The sequence below is a fragment of the Eschscholzia californica genome, unplaced genomic scaffold (assembly GCF_041429995.1).
Source record: "Eschscholzia californica isolate CP2 unplaced genomic scaffold, dmEscCali1.0.p SCAF_3, whole genome shotgun sequence".
NCBI classification, from domain to species: Eukaryota; Viridiplantae; Streptophyta; class Magnoliopsida; order Ranunculales; family Papaveraceae; genus Eschscholzia; species Eschscholzia californica.
Window position 1 is genome coordinate 8895824 of NW_028238420.1, and position 21391 is coordinate 8917214.

Sequence of the window (21391 nt, forward strand, 5' to 3'; positions counted from 1 at the left end):
TTTGAGAATCCTGAAGTGTCTGAGGCATTCAAATCAAGACATTTGAGAATCTTGAAATGTCTGAGGTATTCAAATTTAGATATTTACAAATTCCAGAATGTCTGTGGCATTCAATTATAGACAAAATGTTCGCGGACTTTGGTAGTCTTCATAGTTTGGTCGATTTTGTGAAGGATTTGGGACAAATTTGGAGCTCAAATTGTCTTTACAAAAACAAGAGACATATTGTCCATGTACTCAAAATCCATAAAATGTCACTATATTTTTGTTTTTAGGAAATCAAACTTCATTTAAAGGCCAAAAGGCTAATGAGAATTACATCATGAAGTTTAAAATAACAAAGACAAAGACACAACTAAAATCGGACAAACAAGACAAGTTATGCCCACTTGGGGTGCCTCTAAAGCTGCCTGATCTAACTTGTGGGCTACTTCTGGTGCAGCCGCCACTAACCATTTAAGGGTAGTTTTATAACCGATGCTTCTTTCACCTTCTTCTCTTCTCGCCGTCAACCATTAGCGTGCAAATCTCCGGTTAGCGCCTTTGATTCTGGTACATTGGTAGAGAGAGTTGTAAGTTGATGAAGAAACTCCCAATAGTGGTTTATGATCAAAACACTCGGTCCTGAATAAAAACAAAAATAACAAAAGGGTCCTAAAGACCAACAAAACGGACCCTAAAGACCAACAAAGATACATAACCTTTATTGTATTAAGTAAATAGAAAACTAGAAACTCTCTCTTCCCCCTTGCTCGCATCACTAACTGGATCGATCTTAGATTCCGATCCAACTTCTATGATGTCTAACTTCGAGGAGTAGACAATATTGAAGGATATTATCGCTGCATGCTAGGCTAATTGCTTCAAAGAAGTGGGAGAAAGGGACTGCTCAAGTGCAGATTTATGCAAGAACTGATACATGTCGGTCGGATTTGAAGGTACATGGATCAAGTGACGTTGGGATACTAGAAGATGTAATTTTGAGGCGTTAATGGTGAAGTAATTTCATGATTTCTGTCCTTATTCTGAATCAGTTTCCACACCACCATTGAAACAACAACACCACCACCATCTCATACAACACATCTATCTTCTTCAGGAAAAAACAACAACTCTACCACCATCTCATAAAACAACAATACCACCACCATCATTGAAACAACAACTCCACCACCACCATCTCATAAAACAACTCCACCACCATCTCATAAAACACTTCCACTAAAACACCACCGATCTTAATCCCAGCATCCCCGCTAAATCCACCACCACAGTCAGAACGAAACAACGATTAAAGAGAGAAAGAGGGAAAGAAACGAAAAAGGAAAGCAAAAAAGAGGAACATCCGGCGACAAGAAACCCTTCGTCGGAAAAACTAGATCTCGAACTCTCTTTCTCTCTCTAGGAATAAACGGTTATGCAGAGCACTTAAAATGTCACTATATTAAATAATCAATATCCACTAATTGTGCATCAATTTGCAAAGTTGTCCACTGATATCTACAGATGTCTACGAAAGTCAAAAAAACACTTTTTTGAAATAAGGATAAAAACATTTTATTTCATATGATATGAAAATAATAATATTAAAATAATAAATATCAAGCAAATGTCTATCAATGTCCACAAATATTTACAGAAGTCAAAAAATATATTTTTGAAATGTTCATTCAAATACATAATTTCATGTGATTAAACAATAATAATAATATTAAAATAATAAATGTCCACCAAATGTCCATCACTGTCCACAAATGTTTATGAAAGTCGAAAAATATATTTTTGAAAGGTTAGTACAAATATATTATTTCATGTGATTAAACAATAATAATAATATTAAAATAATAAATATCCACCAAATGTCCATCAATGTCCGCAGATCCTCACAGATGTTTACAAAAGACGATTATATTTTTGAAATGTTAGTACAAATATACTATTTCATGTGATTAAACAATAATAATAATATTAAAATAATAAATATCCACCAAATGTCCATCAATGTCCGTAGATATTTACAGATGTCTACGAAAGTCGAAAAATATATTTTGGATTAGTACAAATATAATATGCATTACACATTTTGTCAATGGATTCAAGATCTTAAAATGCCCCCCATGACATTTTGTCTATGGATCAAATGTCTTGAAATGTCTCTAAGACATTTTGTCTACAAACTCAATGTCTTGAGAATGTCTATAAAGATATTTTTGTCTATAATAAATCACCCAAATGTCTTGAAATGTCTACTGGACATTTTGTATACTCCCTCCGTCCCAAATTAAGAGTCCCGTATTCCTTTTTCGTCTGTCCCAAATTAAGAGTCCCTTTCTTCTTTTATCATATTAAATCCCTGGTTTTTCCAAATATGCCCATGTTGACATTATACAATATACTTATTACCTTATTAAAATAATTCGTATTTTGGAAATCTTTTAGAAAGAGATGATAATAATTTGTGTTTATGGAAACTAATCTTATATATATACTAACTAGGCATAATCCCCGCCCTACGGGCGGGGAAATGCCTTTTAAGCCAAATATAGAAGCGATATTTGAATATTTAACTTTGCTCTTTTTCTCCGCGTTTAATATTTTCTCATTGTAATTTTTAACTTTTCAGATCGTCTAAATATATGTGTAGTATTCTAGAAGTATAAGACGTAATTATCTTAAGGTATTTAAGGTTTAATTTGAGCCTACAAAACCATTTGACGTTCTTAAATCTGTTAAGAAAATATATTTCTCGCTACCGTGATGCTCATTACAACATAAATGATGAAATTTTTCCATACCATTGCTTAACGAACATACTTGATTTACTACGTGCATCTGAATCAACATCAGCCGTGTCCTATCAATCCACCATATACAAGAAAATCACGAAACTGTATCAAACTTATTCAAAAATATGAACAACAATTTACATCGGAGTAAATAGAAATGTTCCTTTTGATCAGATTATCTTGTTTGACATATATTGATATAAGTATGTTAGGATTCTGATTAAAAATTTAAAGATCAAAATACCTGAAATCGAATAACATTTATCCATTTGTTACCTGTGGAGTATTTTTTTTTTACTAAAAGGGAAAGATAAAATAAGTTTTTCAGCATAAAAGATCGAGTTAACGCAAGATGCTAATTAAATGAAGTTCTTAGACCGATGTTGTTAGTCCTATTTATCCACCCTATAGATGAAAATCACAAATTTTGATCTAATATACGCAAACTAAGATGCACAACCATGACGATCAAAGTAAACAAAACTATTTGTTGTGTTAAATTATCTTGTTTGACATATATACGAAAACTAATATGAACAACCATGACGATCGAATAAAAACCTAAATCTAATTGTTACTTAATTAGGTTGAACTCCTGAAAGTGTCATATGTTCAACATAAAACAAAACACCAACAACATTTATAGTAGCTTCATTTAACGTTGTTCATGATTCAAAATCTCTTTGTGGTATTTCAACACACAGTTCGTGACATTTACCCATTCACCACAAAATGAGTAAAGATTGAAGATAGAATGTTGAATATATATAAATACTATCATTAAAAATAACCAATTTACGAACATGGGTTTGAATATATTGCACTTGTTTAATACATCTAAAACAACAAAAGGAAATGTATAATTATTAGGAAAAACTGAGTTTTTAAGTATATGGATGTAAATGGTTTTAAGATAATTAGAGTGAGAGAAAGATCGAAAGAAAGAGTTACAAATAAAAACAAGGATAGAACATGAGAAAGATATAAACTACAAATGGAATTATGCAAGAAAGACTTATGAGAAAATATATTTACCTGGTAAGTTGGTTTATCATGAATAAGCTCTATGTAAACCAAAATTACAGTCAACGGTCTAAAGAATGAACAAACTAATTTGTATGTAACATTTAATCAAGGAAATTCCAACCATAAGTTCAAACAAATGGCTAAAAATTGAAGAAGAACACGTACTAAACTTAATTTGTGACAACTCCATAACTAAACTAATTAATTTCTTAGGAGGGGATGATAATAAGTGAGAGTTTCAGATAAACGAAAAGTAATGAAGAAGCTTGCAGGGAAAGAAAGAAAAAGGTTGCGAATGGCGATGAATTGAGAAATTACACTGCGGGAGAACCTTGTAGGGGTGTCTTTTAATTTCTTCGCAAGAGATGCACACTCTTGATTAAAGAACAAATGATATCTCTAGTGATCCTCCTATAACAGATGGCTTACCCAGTTTTAGTTTCTACCTTTTACTTGGCAAGCTCCTAATTTTTAAAGTTTCAAGGAATCTAATGCTTGCAACATTTTCAACTTTAACAAGTTAATAGGTCTTGTCAAGATAATTTTGAATGTTTCCGTATTTGTTGCTCATTTTGCCAAGGTAATTTTGAATGTTTCCGTATTTGGTGTTCTTTTTGCCTAGACTATATTACAAAACAAAATGGTCTAAAACAACAAGAAGAAAAAGCTTAGTATAAGAAATTTTAGTTGCGTTTGTTGTACATAACAATTTCGCTAAACAAAGAGTCTCACTCACACGGTAAGATGGGTTTAAGATACGACTACCAACCTGGATAATCCTGCAACGATAGGAAAACAATGTTTAGTATAAGGAATTTAAAGTGCAAAAAAAACAAAAAAAAAAAAGATCATATCTTCTTTATGCGGCGGCTAAGTTTACCTCTACAAAATTCAAGTAACTGGCCACACACTCTATCGTCTTCCCGTTGTACATCTTAGTAATTGAATCCTTCTCTACGAGTTAAAGTGGTAAGCCTAGTGGCGGAGGATATTAACAAACATATTTAATCTTTAAGCTAAAAAAATGATAACTCAATTCGAATTGAAAATCTTGATATGTACTTCACTGATAGGATCTCTATTTTTCTTATCTGCATACTTCAACTGTAACAAAACAAGAAGCTGAAGGATTTGGTGCCAAGAAATTCGAAGAAAGAATTGTCATGCATGCAATGAATCAAAGACCAATTTATTTCACGGGAGAAAGGAGAAATAGAAATTGTTCACTTGTTCGTAATTTTTTGTCATTCTAAATTGGCGATGAAGAAAATTTTGTTAGTGTGACTTTGAATACTTGAAAATTGTGTTTAATTTTGAGGAGAAATGGAGTTGGGTTCCGAACTCTCGGATTTACAGATTTGGGATTCATGAGAGAAAAAAAAGGAGGAAAAATCAAAAAATAATGACAACGTGGGAATTTGATTTGTGAGAAATAAAAATTGTTCACCTGTTGGTCATTTTTTGTCATTATAAACTGGTGATGACGACAACTTTGTTAGTGTAACTTTGACTACTTGAAAATTATGTTTGATTTTGAGGAGAAATAGAGTTGGGTTTCAAACTGGGATCTACAGATTTGAGATTCATGACGGAGGAGAAGAGGAAAAGATAAAAAAAACCAAAGAGTTGTGACAACGTGGGAATTTGATTTGTGAGAAGTGGGACATTTGAGAGAAATGAGGGACCTATACGGTTGGATTTTACTCGAGGTGGCGTATTATATGGTATGATTTATGAAAGTGGGAAAATAGAGACATTAGTCTCGCAGCATAAGAGTTAACTCGATCAAACATATATAATTTTTTAAGATTTTTAGTTCATATCATGTTATACATGGAAATCAATTATTATCTCAAGGTTCTTACGAGTTAATTAGTATTAATTGTACGACAACCTCTTAGTATTCTCCTGTAGAATTTTTCACATGAGTTGGAAGCCTTGACCCTATTATCATTATTTGTCCATGCACCAACAATGAAATTTGTAATTCATCGATTAAAAATTCATCTAGATCTTTTGACTCTTCAATATAGCATTCGACATAACAGGGATTTGGAGTTATTGATATAACAACTATCCATCAGAACATATTTAATTTTTTCACTTCGAAATTTTCCCAAGCAGACTGTGCAAAGATAGAAAGATGTAGTGAGAAATTTCGAATGAAGTTTTATATATGAGAAATTTCATATGAAGTTTTATATATTCTAAAATCCAAAGAAACTAAAATGGCCGGTGTTTCAAGATTGAAAAAACTAAGGGAGAAATAGACAAATTAGAATAAAATTTGATATATGTGGGAGGAGTAAGTAGATATTAAAATGAGAAATAATTACAGTGAAATTAAACTAAGGGAGAAATAGACAAATTAGGATAAAAATTTGATATAATGTGGGAGGAGTAAGTAGATATTAAAATAAAAAATAATGGAAGAGGGAGAGATAAAGATGGAGGGATAATAATTATTAAGAAATTAAAAGTAATTTAATTCATGTCCTAATCACATAATCACATATCATAGGTCCATTCATATTAATTTTGTCCTAATCACATATCCTAGTCACATTCTTTTGTATTAATTGTGTCCCAGTCACAAGGATCTGTTTTGTATAATAGATTCTTTTGAATTCCAAAAAAACATGTTAAAAATTAATATGGGTCAAAATGGAAAAGTAAAAATTGTGAAAAAAAGTTACGTTTTCAAAACGGGACTCTTAATTTGGGACAGAGGGAGTATAATAAATCACCAAAAATGTCTTGAAATGTCTACTGGACATTGTGTCAAGGCCACCGCTTTAGGGAAAGCAAAAAAAATTTCGGGGAAAACGGTGGAAAACCAAAAAAACACGATCCAAACGCACCTTATCTCTCAACCCTCTCTTCTCCGACCAACTTTCTCTCTGGCCACCGGCGGCCGACCGACGGTCTCCCTCTCCTCTCTCTCTCTCTCTCTCTCTCTCTCTCTCTCTCTCCCTTCTCTCTCTATTCTCTACATCTCTCTCCCTTCTCTGCATCTTTCTTCTTCCTCTCTCTCTCTCTCTAAGTTCCGACGAAGGGAATGGTCTCTTCGCCGAAACTCTTCGTCTGGAAAGGCGAGGGTTCCGACGAAGGGGACTCCCCTTCGCCGGAATTTTGAGAAAAAAAAAGAGAGGAAAGAGAGAGGAAAGAGAGAGAAGAGAGAGGAAAGAGAGAGAAGATAAAAGAGAGGGATGAAGAGAAAGATAGGGAGATGGATGACCAGAGTTGTTGTCGCCGGAAATAATGGTCGTTGGAGTTGATGTTGGTGAGAAGGAAGATGGTGAAAGAAGACATAAGAAGTGGGTAGTGTTCGGAGGAAACAAAAAATTTGTTTCCACCCAAAACTTATTACCCCGGAAACTTTACTTCTTTCCCAAAATATTGGCCTTTGTCTATAAATGTCTGGAAAAGTCTCAATCCACTACCCCTTAGTAAAGAGGTCAAAATATAGTACAATAGAAATCAGGAAATCATAATGTCTTCAGGATTATATGACAACACAACCATCATATATTTATGTATGAATAAAAGGTCCAACCGCTAAGCTCACTTGCAAAAGAAACCTCTGATATGATACGCCTTAGGTTTACTAGGATATCATAGTAAGATTTTTCAATAACTTCATCTTTTTTTAGTCTGACTGTCTGAGGTATATCCGTATATATAAAGTATATTAGCAGCAATGCTAGATGCTTATATACAATCATGAGTTAAATCGAAAAGGATATGCTTAAGAGCAAACCCTATCTGATATAAAAATATCCAACACAACTAATGAGATTATAAAAATCTTTAGCAAAGACAAAATAATAGTGGAAATCTTCATTGTTTGAATGTCCATTTTATTTATGGGATAAAGATGCGTTTTTCTTTAGTCTGTTTAGAAAGACTAAAGCATATATTGTACTCTAAGTTGTAACAAAACATTATTCTACTACTTATAATTATGATTAATAATGTACGAAAAAGAATTAATTATCAAAATCTTTTAGATTCTAGATATAGTTATATGTGAGTATTACGATAATTTCTCACCAATAATATGTAGACCGTTAGGTGCTCAGTTTATAAACGTGAGTTAAATATTTAGTGGAACTAGTTTTTAGGATAAGAAAGGCTAAAGACTATAAGGACGACCTTGCTCACGAGTACAACAGTGTACAAGAATAAGAAGCCTTATATTGGTAGAGGAAAATCTTAAGCTGAACTAGTTAGGCTACCTCTAATAAGTAGCCATGGGTTTGTATAGATAATTAAAAAAAATTAGTTTGATATAGCCACAAAGCATGGGAGAGATAGAATTTTGTGTCTACTAATTCAAAGTCCATGTGTGAGAGATCAATTTCATAAGTATGGAGCTCACGATATTTTTTTTTATATAATTTTAAACCCACTTAGAGGAATGGTCGATTACTTGATGGTGATCATGTAAGTATGACAACACTGCCATTAAGCTTTGAAATAAGGCTGTAATTGTTGATTTTTTTATGCAGGGGCACCCGGCGTGGAGGCTTTTTCCATGACCAAATCGGACCAAGGGCTAACCGGCCATGGAGAATAGTTTTAGGAAGTCCCAATTTTAGTATGATTATTAGAGAATTTAGGTTTAGGAAATTATGTTATTTTAGTATTTCCAATAATTGGAAAGGTCCAGATTTGAGTCTAGTTATTTAGGAAGTTGCAGTATTTTAATTATTTAGGAAAGTCTAATTCAAGTCTATCTAGGAAAGTCCAGAATCCTATAAAAGGATATCTTGTTTGTCCATTATTCTCAAGTTGAAGAGAAACCCCATTGAAGTTTAATAAAGTTTTAAGTATTTAGAGTTATTTCATCGTTATTTTATCGTTCTTTGTTTAATTTTATCGTCTTCTTTAATTTCCGCTGCGTTCTACATCATGTGGTATTCAGAGCCACCAAAGTTTTTGGCTAATGATTCTTGAAATTTTTTTCTAGACCAGTTACATCAGTATCAATCGTATTATATTCGTCAAGATGATTATATTCAATCAAATTATACTCATCAAGAGATAACGAATCAATGCCCATGTTCATCATGTTTATATGTGAATAACGACTCGTACAATTATCACTGGAATCCGGGAGAAATCGCACGAGAAAATCCTCCACAACCGTCTCCTCGTCAATACCAACCGTCACCATCTCCGTACTCTATTCATTCACCGCCGCCGAATTCACCACTTCAACGGTCTTCTTCCATCCTTCCCAAACCTCTGGATCCTGTGGAAAGACATAACGTTTTCCAGTCAAGACTTACCATCAACAATAAGGTATGTGACTTTATTATTGACGATGGTAGCGAAGGAAACATGATATCACTTCACCTAGTCAAAGCACTCGGTCTTCCTACTACGACCACCCTTGCCCATATAAAATCGGTTGGGTTTCTGACCAAAACGAATTGGCAGTTAGTCAACAGATGCCGCGAGAACACCTTTGAATTCTTTTGGCTTCGGAAGAAGATTATACTTCTACCAATTCAAGACGAACCACCAAACACAGTGCTTCCAAATTCCGCCATCAAAGAAGAAGAAGAAAAGGGAGTTTCTTCAGTTAACTTTGGTAGTACAGAAGCCCTAGAACATGTTCGTAATCTTACTGATGTAGGAGCAATGACTCGTCTCCTTCACGAATACATAGCTTACCAAAGAGGCATCGATGTTCAACTCGAAAATTTACTATCTCAAAGAACAGATCTTGCGAAAACACTCATTAATTTGCAGAAATCCGAAGAAGTTTTGGCGATTGTTAAAGCTGATTCAGATTATATGTTGACTAATGTTCGATCAACTTGTGACCATGTTGTTCAGGTAAGTGGAAAAGTTAGAGAATTAGATCTTGTTCAATCTTGTGTTCAATCTACTTTATCTAGAATTGATGCTATTGTTGAAAGAGGTAATTGTATTGATGGTGTTAAAAAAGCATTAGAAACTGAAGATTATGAATCAGCGGCCAAATATATTTCAATATTTTTACAAATCGATGAGAAATTTAAAGATTTTGGATCTGAAGAGAGAGAACATCTTCTTTCATCAACGAAACAACTTGAAGGAATTGTTAGGAATAAATTGTCTTCTGCCGTAGATCAATGTGATCATACGACGATTTTACGGTTTATTAAGTTTTTTTCACTGTTAGGTCTTGAAGATGAAGGATTACAAGTTTATGTTTCTTATTTAAAGAAAGTAATTGCATTCAGCTCTAGATCAGAATTTGAGCACTTAGAGGAACTTCAAGAACACAACAACGGTGGAGTAATTAATCAAGTTAATTTTGTCGGTTGTTTCACAAAGCTGTTTAGAGATATTGTTTTGGTTGTTGAAGAAAATGCTGAGATTTTGCAGAGTCTTTGTGGTGAAGATGGAATTCTTTATGCCATATGTGAGCTTCAAGAGGAATGTGATACTCGAGGTTCGCTTATCTTGAAGAAATATATGGAGTATAGGCAATTGAGTAGATTAGAATATGAAATTAACTTTTATAGTAAGAACCTACTCTCTGTTGGAACTACAAAAGGTCCCGATCCGAAGGAAATCGAGTTGTATTTGGAAGAAATCTTGTCATTGACACAGTTGGGTGAGGATTATACCAAATTCATATTGTCCAAAATTAGGGGTTTGAGATCTGTTGATCCAGATTTGGATCCAAAAGCAACGAAATTATTTAAAAGTGGAAACTTCAATAGAGTGGTTCAGGAAATTACTAAGTTCTATGTGATTTTTGAAGAATCCTTTATGGTGGAGAGTGTTAGGAAGGCTATAGCGATTGATGAATTGTCACGTGAAGCTACGATTGACATATCTACAGCTAAGTTAAAAGGTGAGACAAGAGCCAACTTGAGATTGGGTAAGACAGTTCCGAATGCGACAAAAATCTATCGTTATTTTCTTTGGGAACCAAGTAATTTGTTAATCTTTATTTGTTCCCCACGATTCGCCTTTTCACTTGATAGTCAAAACCTTGTTAGGTTATTTCAGGTGGTTATTAAACGACAAAAGATGGTATTCATATTGGAATGGAAGACGACATTCATTGTTGTTTCTCCAAGAAAGAAGGTCGTATTTGTGATTTCTTTCCTGAAGCTAAAAGATGACGGTCGATGTCGCGATTTGTTGGATGGTTCTTCACTATTGTTGAATTTGCGAATCTCGGCGCGTCACGGGGTCCAGATTATAGTGGGTTCCCTAATACATCATTATCTTCTACAAATTTTCAGCAACTTTCGTTTGAAGTGGGAATTACGAATCGCCATGGCGGAATTCAGCGTATACGGGCGGCTCACATTATTTTCTTCGTCGAAACGGTTCGGGACGAACCTCGTGGGAGAAGGGGAAGCTGATGCAGGGGCACCCGGCGTGGAGGCTTTTTCCATGACCAAACCGGGCCAAGGGCTAACCGACCATGGAGAATAGTTTTAGGAAGTCCCAATTTTAGTATGATTATTAGAGAATTTAGGTTTAGGAAATTATGTTATTTTAGTATTTCCAATAATTGGAAAGGTCCAGATTTGAGTCTAGTTATTTAGGAAGTTGCAGTATGTTAATTATTTAGGAAAGTCTAATTCAAGTCTATCTAGAAAAGTCCAGAATCCTATAAAAGGATATCTTGTTTGTCCATTATTCTCAAGTTGAAGAGAAACCCCATTGAAGTTTAATAAAGTTTTAAGTATTTAGAGTTATTTCATCGTTATTTTATCGTTCTTTGTTTAATTTTATCGTCTTCTTTAATTTCCGCTGCGTTCTACATCATTTTTCAAGTAGAGGAATGAGATATTTCATCACAACAAAAGTAGAGGAATGTGAAGATGTTGTAGCAAGGGCGGAAATATGTAGACGCAGCCCCTGGATGCAGCTAGGGGCAGAAGAATTCATGAAACTTAAATTTTGCAATGTGGTTTTTGACATTCCTTAGTGGTAGCCAGGGTGGTTTGGTACTTAGCTCTCACCACAGTCCACATCAGGTGTTTGAATCTAATCTCCCTCAAATTTAAGTTATTTTTATTTCTTGAATGAATTCCTTATTGGCCCCTTACATTACAGTTTTCACTTTTGATCCCAATTATTGTCCCATATTTCTGACCCATATACTATTTCGAATCTTTTTCTTTTTTTTGCTAAGTGACGTTTTGTCCATTTTTTTAGGATTCCATCCTATGTTCTTTGTCCCCAAATTACCAATGATCACATACATTATAACACATACATTATATCACATACAATATAAACTCTTAATAGTTAATTTTTCTTAAGTTTTTGTTGTTTAAACTATTAACGAAATTTTCACGTAAATCTTATTTCTTCTAATGTGAAGTTTTAGAATCATTTATTTTTCTTTTCATTATTTTATTGTAAATCTTATTTTCACGTAAATCTTATATCTTCTAATTTTCACGTAAATCGACCTTTTCAAAGCATCTTTAATATCAATTTGTATTTTTTTTTTCATTATTCTTCTTCTTCTACTATTTTACTGTTACGTCAAGAGAAGTGGAGACTCCAACCTCTCCAATCCCAGTTATTTGCCTAGTTCTACTACCCCTCAAGCATCATTTCAGGCTTTGAGACAAGAATTGAGATAGAAGCTGCCGGTTGTACTGTTCGACGAAGAGTTAATATCCTCGGATTGTTCAATGTGTAGTGTGTGCTTGGAGGAGTTTGAATTAAGAGAGCCTCTACATCAAATACCGTTGTGTAAACATTTTTTCCACATCGACTGCATCTGTCGTTGGCTCATGGCGTTATCTACATGTCCGTTATGCAGGTGTGTCATCTTACCTCAACGGTTTGATTCTCCCGTTAGACCCTTAAGCTTCAAGTGGGGGTGTCTATATAAGTTTAAATTAAGTTATATGTGTAAATAAAATGAATGAGAAAATGTTTTTTCATTGTTTAAATGATTATCCAAAGAATGTAAACCATATTTATCAATAAATGTTCCTCTGTTTGATTTGTTATTTATCAAACCTGATTCCATCTTTTCTAGCTAATAAAATTCTATATCATCCATTTTCTATAATTAGGGTTGGTCCGGAGATTTTAGAGGCCCGAAGCGAGTTTTAAGAATGTGGCCTACATGTGTTTTAAAAAGGTCGCGACTTTGGGGAATAAAGAAAATTCTTCGGGGAATAAAGTCTTTGGTCAACTACACTAGGTCTACAGAACATATCTATTTTCAGTCCAAAAATTGATTTTTTCAATTTGTGCTCCCTAATCTTCCTCTCTTCTACTAATTTTCTCTCTCTTTCTTCTCATGATTTTCTCCTCACTGTTTCTCTCTCTCTTTCTTTCTTGGTCTCCCTCTCTCTCTCTCTCTCTCTCGGTCTCTCTCTTTCACTATTCTCCACCTAAAATTTCTGCAACTCAGGTAGGTATTGGTGGAACCCTAAAAAATATTGATGGTGGATGTAGAAAGGGAAAACATCAACATCGTCATAAAAAACCATATTCTTCTTCATCAGCTTACTTTGATAACCCTTATAATCCCAACCCTAATCACAACACCCACGACAAAATTTAAATCATTATAAACACTAAGAAGCCACCATGAAACATGAATTTTCTCTCTACTAAAATACCGCCATTAATTACACCAACATCAACAAACCCTAGTTTTCTTTATTACCTGCTTGTTTCTGTCTAGTGTGGGAACACTTTTCTACCTTCAATTATACCATTTCAATCTAACTTAAACCCTATGTCCATTAAGTGAGTCGTAGTGAAAATCATGGTCTTCAAATATTGGGTTTCTAATTTGTTACAGGGTCTTAGTTTTCCTTTTTATAAAACTCAACAAATTCCAAACATAGGTGTTAGAGAAGAAGATCAAAAATCACATACTGTGAGAAGGTTTAAACCTTTGAATAATAAAACACACTCGAGTATAACGAGTGGAGATGAAGAAGGTGATGCTCTTGGTTGATGACCGAGAGAGAGAGAGTGTCTCGGTTATAACCAAGAGGTATGTGACGACTCTTGGTGAAAACCGAGAGTGGTGATGCTCGGGTATAACCGAGAGTGGAGGAGATTATGTCTCGGTTATGATAGCCGAGAGACCGAGAGAGGGAGATGATGATCTCGGATAGATAACCGAGAAGATGAAGGGAGCTTCAGGTGAAGGCCGAGAAGGAGAATGGTTGATGGTGACGAGAGATAATAGTTTAGGTAAATACCTTGGTTTTGTTATTCACTTATAACTTGTACATTACATTATGTATGGATCTCTTTATATAGGTTTACATGATGATAGAGTTTTAAGTTATCAAAACTTATCTAAACTAATCCTAAACTAATCTAAACTATAATCCTAATACCTAAGGAATCCTAGTTGTAGTAGGATTCCTATTTGGACCAAGTCCACTCGGTTTGGCCGAGTGGAGTGGACCTTCCAACACTACCCCTCAAGTTAGAGCGGGAATGGAAGTAACGCCTAACTTGCCAATAATGTTCTTGAACGGTTCTGCCCCAAGTGGCTTTGTGAAGATATCCGCTAACTGATTTTCTGTACTGGTGAAGCGTGTGGCAATGACATTGTCTTTAATCTTTTCACGAACGATGTGGCAATCTATCTCAATGTGTTTTGTACGTTCGTGGAAGACGGGATTATCAGCAATGTGGAGAGCAGCCCGATTGTCACAGTAAACTGTCATCGGGTCAGAGTGGTCGATTCCAAAATCAAGTAGTAAATACTTGAGCCATTGTAATTCGCATGTGAGGATGGCTAAAGCTCGATATTCTGCTTCTGCCGAAGATTTGGCAACTGTGGGTTGCTTCTTTGATTTCCAAGAGAGAGGGCTGGATCCCAACATTGTGAGATACCCAGTAGTAGATCTACGGGTTGAAGGGCAGCCATCCCAATCCGAATCACAGTATCCTGTAATATGGAGAGAGCTGTCTGCGGATAAGAAGACTCCTTTATCAAGAGTACCCTTCAAGTATCGTAGAACGCGATGAGCTGCGTCTAAGTGTACTTGGCTAGGTGTTTGCATGAATTGGCTGAGGTTGTTTACGGCGAAGGTGATATCCGGCCGTGTAACCGTTAAGTAAAGTAATCTGCCTATGAGACGACGGTAAACTGACGGATCTGGTAAAGGTGTACCGTCGGTGGGACTGAGACGTAGTTTTTGTTCCATGGGAAACTCAGAAGGACGTGCAGCGGTGAGTCCAGAATCTTTTAAAATATCAAGAGCATATTTCCTTTGACATAGAAATATGCCTTGTGATGAGCGAGATACTTCGATACCAAGGAAGTACTGCAGACGGCCCAGATCCTTTAGTGAAAAGGCTTTATTCAGAAATATTTTTAACTGGGAGATGGCATGATCATTATTTCCCGTGATAATTATGTCGTCTACGTAGACAAGGACATAGATTTGAGTGGAGTGAGATCTAAAAGTAAAAAGAGAATAGTCACTTTTAGACTGAGAAAAGCCACGTTCGATGAGAACGGAGGAAAATTTTGAAAACCATTGTCGAGAGGCCTGTTTGAAACCATAGAGAGATTTATGGAGACGACATACTTTAGACTCCCCCTGAGATGAAAAACCGGGGGGTAATTTCATGTAAACTTCTTCATGAAGGTCGCCTTGAAGGAAGGCGTTATTGACATCCAATTCATGGAGAGTCCACCCTTTAATGGCGGCAAGAGAAAGAAGGACACGAACGGTTACTAATTTAGCAACTGGAGCAAAAGTGTCATTATAGTCCAACCCCTCGATTTGGGTGTAGCCTTTGGCTACTAGGCGGGCTTTATATCGCTCTATAGATCCATCGGATTTGAATTTAATTTTATACACCCATTTGCAACCGATGGGCTTTTTGCCGGGTGGTAAACCAGTGATTGTCAGGGTTTTATTTTCTTCCAAGGCTGAGATTTCCTTGGCCATGGCCTCCTTCCAATGGGGGGGACTTCATTGCTTGAGTGAAAGAGGTTGGTTCGGTAGACGATAAAACCGAAGAAAGAAATTGTTGATGAGAATTTGAAAACGAGTTAATGGAAAAATAGTTTTCAAGAGGATATTTAATAATGTTAGTATTTTTTTTTTGTTAAAGGGAATACATTAACATAAACGAGTCTATTACAGTAAGTTAAAAAGAAAATTACAAATACAGTAAGAAAAGTAGTACAACAAAATATCAGAACTGAAGAGGTGCACTGTATAACTTCGGTTTGTAGAGCAGTCTTCATTCTGTGGCTTGCAAGGCTGGCAGCTCTTCTTGAGTAAGATGCAATATTTAGTCTTGATAGTCCGTCTGGTAGCTAAAAAGATGAATCTCGTATCTAACCTCTTGTAACACTTTAGATGGATTAAACATTCACCCAAAGTTTCTGAAAGAAACAAGGGTGTCTGCAAGATGGAATCATAGGATGATTCCGGGGTATCCCGCCAGTATTCTCCATATACAGAGACCATATCCGATCGAATTCTACAATGTAGAAATAGTTCAGACACCTGGGAAATGGGATCGCCGTCATAGCCCGAGTATGAATACCCTGCTAATCCGACAAAGGATCGCAATAAAATTGCGAAAAGGGGTGGAAGTGAACATGTTACAGAGATTGGAATCAGAATTGAATCTATAGTATTACCAAAGACACATGTACTCGACAAAAAGTGAGCTGGAAGATAAGAAACCTCAACTGCAAGACGATGATGGCGATTAAAATACAAAGTTGAGTACAAACCGGGATCGAAGGGAAAGTATAGATAAATGCTTATAATTATTGGTCTGATAGAATTGAAAGTTAAATCTATTTGATCCACATATACAGAAGTAGTCGACAAAAAAAGATATGGAAGATACGCAACCAAAACTTTATGGCGAAGATGGAAAGTTATTTTCGGAGTATAGTGACGTCCGGGGTCGAATGGAAATGTGAGATGGATTCTATTTGTTATTCGACTGATCCAGAGGCCAAATTGGCCAGCTACTGTGCGATTAGTGTACCTAAATTGATTATCGTTAAATATGAGTGAAACTAACATGGAAACTTGATCAAAACCTTCGCAAATAGAACGACAAGGTGAAAACACTATATAACGAAGAATCAAGGTGTGAACGAAATATGCATAGAGGTTCAACATGAGGTTCAAGATGCTCAGAGAAATCCAAAGGAGTAAAATAAGGACTAATAAACCCATAAACTCCAACTAATATAGTAAGTATTAGCCGAAGGTTCAAAGATGACTTCCTTGATAGATGATTCCGACCGTTTGAGGGTTTCCTTCGATAGTGGTGAAGCCTCCGAGAAGTAGTTACTCCCCCCGTTCCATTGAAGAAAATACTTGTTGTTGCGTGTATTCACCTCAGTCCTAGTTGCTAATTTCCGATGACTGAAATGGAAAAATTAACTTACACAGAAGGGGAGATCATCATTGAATGAATCCCCAATCCATCCCGAAGATACTAAGGACCGGTGAAAACCTAGATCTAACTGATATCTAAACTGGTTGATTGAAATTGGGAGAGAAACTTCACATATGAAGTGGTTGCTATGGTGGTACTCTTAAAGTCAGTTTTTGTTGAAAGAGTTTGTGATTTGGCTGATAGAGGTGGTTTATTGTGAGTGATGAGAATTTTAAAATTAGGGTTTACTCTTGGCTACCAAGTCGGGTATTTGGGAGAGGATAATAGTGGCAAGGTGGTGATTATTCTATTGTGAACTTATGTAGGTAGATTGGATGAGAAAAAGTAATTGCATGTGGGATTGGGGTGATAGATTAGGTGGATTTTGGTTGTTCTTGGAGTAGTTTAGGGTTTGTTTTGGGAAAAAAGAGGGAAGAAAGGGGACTTTCTCTCTCTTCAAAAAACCCTGTCCCAGAAAGAATTATTTACTTGGAAACGTTACTTAGTTGGAACCTAATAGTTATAATGTCATGTTTTGAATTTAGGGTAATAATGTTAGTATTTGAACACACATAGTCGTCAAGATGACTAGGTGGGCGGCGAGACCGAACCGGTCGGCCGGAATCGGCAACGACGGAGTCGGAGCTCCGGACGTCGGGTGGAGGATTCGGCAATGAAGAGTCATTGCTCGGTGGTGGAATAGACCTTTCTGGAGGCACACCAGGACCGAGGTCTTCAATACGGTTTGCTGAAGGCACCCCTGATGGGGTAGGCGGTCCACTGTCAGGTGGACCTGAAGTCGGGCCAGCAGGGGTGTCTGAAGGCACCCCTGACGCTGAATCCAGACTCCCAGGGACAGGAACAGCAAATTCATCAGTGAATCTGCTGCTGTCCGCCGGTGGGATGGATCAAATTTTATCGTTTGTCGGAAAGACAAACGTGTCGTCGTCGTCGATGGTGATGAAGGGTTCCGGACGCGAGAAAGAGGGTTGTTCCATCGGTGTGGATGACATCGGGAAACGGTTTTCAATAAAGGTCACATCACGTGAAATATAAATACGGCGGGTGGAGATATCAAAGATTCGATAACCCTTTTGTCCATTTGGATAACCAAGGAAGATGCCGGCGGAAGAACGAGCATCCATCTTAGTTTTGACCAAAGGAATTCGGGCATAACAAAGACATCCGAATACACGTAAGTGTGAAAGATTCGGAGGGGAACCCATGAGGACTTCATGAGGTGATTTTCCATCAAGAATAGGTGTAGGTAACTTGTTAATGAGATAGACGGCGGTTAGAACGCATTCTCCCCAAAAAGAGAGAGGGAGATGAGCTTGAAGACGTAAAGATCGTGCTACTTCAAGAATGTGACGGTGTTTGCGCTCAACAACACAGTTTTGTTGAGGTGTATAGGTACAACTACGTTGGTGGGAAATTCCCTTTTCAAGAAACCAACGTTGTAGAGAATTATTCATAAACTCGGATCCGTTGTCCGTTCGAATTGTTTTAATGTTACAATTAAATTGTGTGTGAACGTAATTAGAGAAATTCATAATTAACGTATTTGAGTCCGATTTGGAATTCATGAGAAATATCCAAGTACAACGTGAGAAATCGTCAACAAGGGTTAAAAAATAACGACACCCGGAGGTGGAGGGGACCGGGAAGGGACCCCATAAATCCATATGTACTATATCAAATATACTTGAAGAAGTAGTAGTACTATTAGGAAAAGGTAAGCGACTTTGTTTAGAAAGAGGACATAATTCGCACGGTACTTTATTTGATAAAAAATTAAACTTCATACATGGAAGTCTAGAATTAAAATATTGAAAACGTGAAAAAGATGGGTGGCCAAGACGGCAATGCCATAAAACAAAAGACTCATGACTAGAATTATCTCGAACTAAATTTGAAACTGAAAGGATGGGACGCTCCGTGCGAAGGAAATAAAGGTCGTCATGAAGACTACCAAGCCCAATCTCCGTCTTCGTTTTTCGGTCCTGAAAAAGACACAAATCATGGTCAAATAGGACGGTACAACGAAGGGATTTAGAAATCTGAGATACAGATATGAGATTGAATTGAAAAGAAGGGATGTGAAGAACATCCTTTAAATAAAATCTATTCGTAAAATAGATGGTACCAATATGATCAACCTTGACTCGGGAGTCGTCCGGTAATCGGACATATAAATCCGGTGGTGCAAGGGAATAAGAAGAGAATCTTGAAAGATTGGAACAAATATGTTTAGCGGCTCCTGAATCAATAACCCATGGAGGATGAGAAGAAGAAGAGTACTTACCTGTGAGATTGATGAGGGGATCCTTGTTGGTGCCGTTAGAGTGGTCGGTTGGTTGCTTATTGCAGTCCAATAATGCTAAAATACCTTGATATTGCTCATGAGTAAAAGATGACGCTGCAGGCACCCCCAAACCGTTATGGTTCATGGCCGAACCATTGTTGTCCATAACCGAGGCAGTCACGGCATCTTGTCGTGTTCGGTTCCTTCCTCGTTGACCATAGTTGGATGGATACCCATGTAATTTGTAGCATGAGGAAACATCATGTCCATGAATTTTGCAATTTTCGCAAAAAGGTCGAGGACGTTTAGTACGTTGTCTATCGGAACCGTTGAATCGGTTATGTGAGTAATCGTTGGAACCAACCGCAAGGGCAGCAGTATTAGAGTCAACATTCATGGGAGTAATGAGATTTTGTTGAACCTCTTCTTGCTTGATAAGTGAATGTATTCGAAGAATTGAAGGGAAGGGTTCAATTAACAAGATTTGACTCCGAATTGATGAGAACCGGTCATTAAGACCTTGAAGAAATTCCATAGCTCTATCTTGGTTGGTTCTTTCGACCAATGAGCGACCATGACCACATATACAAGGCTCGGTGATTAGCAAGGAATTGAGTTCATCTTGAAGAGCCTTGAGATGTGTAAAATACGTAGAAACGTCTAAATTCTCTTGTTTGAGACAAGAAATAGCTCTCTTTAATTGAAAGATTTTAGGAGCATTGGTTTGATGAAATCTATCAAAGAGATTCTTCCATATATCGGATGCCGTCTCATCATATAAGATAGATGATCGAAGAGGTGGGTCTACCGAATTAATAAGCCAACTAGAAATGAGATCATTACATCGTCCCCATTGTTCTAATTCATTAGGATCGGTGGGTTTATCGATGCTTCCATCTACGAAACCTAGTTTGCCCTTTGCCCTTAAAGCTTTTGACATTCCTCGAGACCATGAGGAGTAATTATCACCGGTTAGAAGTGGTGTAATAAGAATAGTAGTAGGAGAATCCGAATGGTGAACATCAAACGGCCCACTATTGAGATTAGTGTGAATTTGAGAAGTTTCCGAAGTTTCGGGAGTAGTCATGATTCAAAAAAAAATTTTTGAAGGCTCTTATACCATGTGAGAAGGTTTAAACCTTTGAATAATAAAACACACTCGAGTATAACGAGTGGAGATGAAGAAGGTGATGCTCTCGGTTGATGACCGAGAGAGAGAGAGTGTCTCGGTTATAACCAAGAGGTATGTGACGACTCTTGGTGAAAACCGAGAGTGGTGATGCTCGGGTATAACCGAGAGTGAAGGAGATTATGTCTCGGTTATGATAGCCGAGAGACCGAGAGAGGGAGATGATGATCTCGGATAGATAACCGAGAAGATGAAGGGAGCTTCAGGTGAAGGCCGAGAAGGAGAATGGTTGATGGTGACGAGAGATAATAGTTTAGGTAAATACCTTGGTTTTGTTATTCACTTACAACTTGTACATTACATTATGTATGGATCTCTTTATATAGGTTTACATGATGATAGAGTTTTAAGTTATCAAAACTTATCTAAACTAATCCTAAACTAATCTAAACTATAATCCTAATACCTAAGGAATCCTAGTTGTAGTAGGATTCCTATTTGGACCAAGTCCACTCGGTTTGGCCGAGTGGAGTGGACCTTCCAACACATACCTCCACAGAAGAAAACATGGTTGGTTCTATTACTTTCAAGAAGAATAAAAATGGGTGTTAGATTCAGCAAGAGAGAGAGGGTGAAATAAGTTGAGAAGAGAGAGGAAGAGAGATGAGATGCATGTTAGGGGGCAAAAATCGAAAAACTCAATTGTTGGGTTGAAAACGAATATGCCCCTCAAATATTGTTGACCAAATATTCCCCGGAGAATTC

General features: G+C 36.5%; 1 pseudogene; it reads left to right on the plus strand.

Moving 5' to 3' along the window:
- Nucleotides 1-9158: 9158 nt before the first annotated feature.
- The window catches only part of LOC147548209 (conserved oligomeric Golgi complex subunit 4 pseudogene), a 36988-nt pseudogene continuing 24755 nt past the window's right edge, over nucleotides 9159-21391 (plus strand).